Source organism: Anopheles coustani (genome assembly GCF_943734705.1).
Source record: "Anopheles coustani chromosome X unlocalized genomic scaffold, idAnoCousDA_361_x.2 X_unloc_1, whole genome shotgun sequence".
NCBI lineage: Eukaryota > Metazoa > Arthropoda > Insecta > Diptera > Culicidae > Anopheles > Anopheles coustani.
In genome coordinates this window covers 1,188,301-1,191,571 of record NW_026525048.1, presented here as the reverse complement: position 1 = coordinate 1,191,571, position 3,271 = coordinate 1,188,301, and the positions used below count along the sequence as shown (strand labels likewise).

General features: G+C 35.1%; 1 long non-coding RNA gene across 1 annotated transcript; it reads right to left on the bottom strand.

The window, feature by feature from the left end:
- Nucleotides 1–468: 468 nt before the first annotated feature.
- LOC131269848 (uncharacterized) lies at nucleotides 469–2,160 on the bottom strand. Its single transcript, XR_009179023.1, has 3 exons — nucleotides 2,046–2,160; nucleotides 1,203–1,264; nucleotides 469–647 (listed from the first exon to the last, which is right to left on the bottom strand). It is a non-coding gene; the product is annotated as an uncharacterized LOC131269848 (long non-coding RNA).
- Between the last annotated feature and the right edge of the window lie 1,111 nt (nucleotides 2,161–3,271).

Genomic DNA, 3,271 nt, shown 5'->3' with positions numbered 1-3,271 from the left:
AAAATAGGAACATGATGTGCCACACAAAGAGTTTGTGTAATTTGAAGAAATATTAATCTTCGTGTTTTTCATTTATTTTAGTAATATTCTATGGTAGTTAGGCTATCACTGTGCAAAAAAAAGCATCATTTGACCGAACATTGCTTTTGTTATTCAACTTTGTATGCACAGTTTCCTCAACAGCACCAAATATCAACGGTATAAGATAATTAAATATGCTCCAGAATGAGATTACGAAGAATACATATCATGGAAGACTTTTGTGCAAGAATATAAATGGGAAGTAATGATGAAGACTTTTCTATAACTAATAAATGTAATACAGTTTAACATAAACCGACGAAGAAAAGTGAATTTAAAATTATTACAAAATAAAAGGATGGCAAAGTTCCACTACTCATTTTTTCAGCAATAGCGTCATTTCTCTTGCCATCATCTCATCAAGAGGAATAGTTATAAGCTCAAAAAGGTTCAATAAAATACTTATCTGATCTCTGACTGGAAGTACTAACTCTTATTGAGCCCCCACGTTCGCTGCATTCTCTTCATTGAACTTAATTGCACAGCAAAACAGATTATGCACTAACGATTGATTAAATCTGCATCAAATTTCTAACACCGTATCTATTTCAAACACCGTATTGAATCTGAAAAATAAAACGACGTTTACATCCATTAATTTACTGTACTAAAAATAAAGAAAATAACAGGTATACTACTTTCGCCTATAAGTTCAGACAAACGACACATTGATCAACATGCATTGAAAATATAAACTAATGAGAATTATTGAATGGAGGGGCCCATGACGCAGGGGAGGCGCGAGGAAAGCTTAATAGAGCTTGACCGATTCACCCATCAACAATCGAATAAAATTTCTTTTCACTTAAAACATTGGAAAACAAAATCAAAATGGTAAAAATGCTATACTTTGGATAGACGAACCGAAGAAACCATTCATAAAAATCCTGACTAACTCAGCAGACTTATGGAACCATATGGAGACATAAAAATCTTTTTTTTTTACTATTTTTAACAGATCAACCAAACATAATGTTTTTTTTACAATACAATTTCAATTAAGTTGAACAATGAGAATTTCGATAATTTGAAATTTCGATTGAAACGATTTTCGTAAGATAAGGACTTTTTTCAATAATAAATTTAAATTCTAAGAAAATCTTAAAATTCATAATACTCACCATACTTAACAAAATCGATTTCATCACTGGCAATCAGAGGAACAACCGTATCGGAAACAATTCTGAAATAGATTCACGCATTTATATCAACATTAGTTTTCATAGTATTCAAAGGATCAAAACAAAAACTACTCACAATTAGTCAATCTTATTTGTATTTTTAAAACTACACGCAAATATGCTGTAACGAATGATTGTATACATACTCTAATTAACACGTTAAGTGCTACGCGTAATTTGCACTCCTTACCGTTCTGCCGGCGATTGGTAGCAAACCATCGACGGCGAGCAAGGCAGTACTTTCATGTTCAATCATGTCTCGACGAAACAAAACGAGGCAAAACAGAGAAATGAAAATACGGTCAGACTCTCAAACAAATGATTCTAATAATGCGGGATCTAAGGTATGCTATTGAAAAACTTACTACGCTGTCGGTCCCGAACCGCCTGTGTCCCTACCAAACCGGCTCTGTTGGTCCGAGCGAGCCGACGCCGGCATACGGGAAAGAACGCTGTCGGCCCCACGGGACCGACGTAGTGCTTAACGTGTTAAAGAAACGCAAGACGGATCATTCTCAAAAACATTATAAAACGCATTCTATCCGGACACCTCAAATGGTTTTAGCTCATTCAATACATATATGCGTGAAAAGATTAATGATTTCACATTTGACACTGTTCAATAATTTTTACACAATCGAACAATCTGATTTTCATAATCTGTGATCGTGAGATTATCTTGAGAAACATTCATTTAGCTGAAACTTATGGAAGCTTTGACCATTTTGGCCATTAGTCTCTCTATTTCAAGATTAACGACGGTAAAACTGCATTGTTACTTACCACATTTTACACAACTGTTCTCGTTTTTTCTCGTTCCTTGCATGACGTAACCAAATTTCGTAGAATATTGTTCAGGGGGCAAGCACTTCCCACATGCAATCAAATTGATGCTGCACTAGAATCAAAAGAAAAATATAGATTTCATGAATGGCTAACTAATCTATAGAGAAAAAACATTTTCTGCAATCATTCGTCGTAACTACCACAAGTCTAATAAATTAAATGAAAAAATAAATTTTCAAAACAACAGTTTTTCCTTAAACGTACTAAAAAATAAAAAATAATGTAAGTTAAATGACATATGTATTTATGTATCAGTTTTTCGTTTTGATCATTATTCGCATTGCATCGAGATTGCTCTCAGTTCGATCGCCATCTACGATGCTATGCGAATAAAGACAAAAACAAAAAAACTGATACATAAATACATATGTCATTTAACTTACATTATTTTTTATTTTTTAGTACGTTTAAGGAAAAACTGTTGTTTTGAAAATTTATTTTTTCATTTAATTTATTTTATACTTTTACGTATTACATGAACAGAGAAAACAGGATTTATTCTTTTATATGAAAATTGTTATTAAGTTAGTTGAGTCGGAGTGTACTTAAGGAAGGAGTAGAAATCCACTGCCTGTTACTGCAGGATCTGGCGCAACTCGTTTTGCTTTGCAGTGAACAGGATCGCGATGTCCGAGTACCAATTATCAAGGAGTAAGAGTGAGGCTGCAATCTGTTTTAACGTTTGCTATGAGCACTGAGAAAGTACTCTCGTTCTTCAGCACTGCTGCGAGTGAGCACAACATGCGATCTCTCAATGTCACACAGCGCTCTCCCGGGAGAGCTGCTGAAGGAGACCAGCACGCTATCTGTTCAAGTGGGCCAGAACGGGATCGCCAACGCACAGTCATAATCTGGGAGCGAAATATGCTGGTGTTGCTGGCACACTCTTTCATTACTGATCACCTGTCTTTTATCTCTGTCCGATTCAATTTTTGCGACATCCGGGAAGGTGAATGCAAGAAAACTGTTTAATAATTAAATTTTAGTCAAGATGCACTGCCTGACTTACGGTGTGATGTTGCCTTTTCCGCAATGACATGCCATTGCCCGCCCCATTTTCGACAAGGAAAATTTCACTATGCTTTTAATAACGATGTAAAAAACGCTTCATAGTGAGCGATGAAACACTAAACTGTTAGAATGTTCACATTGAACAGCATTTC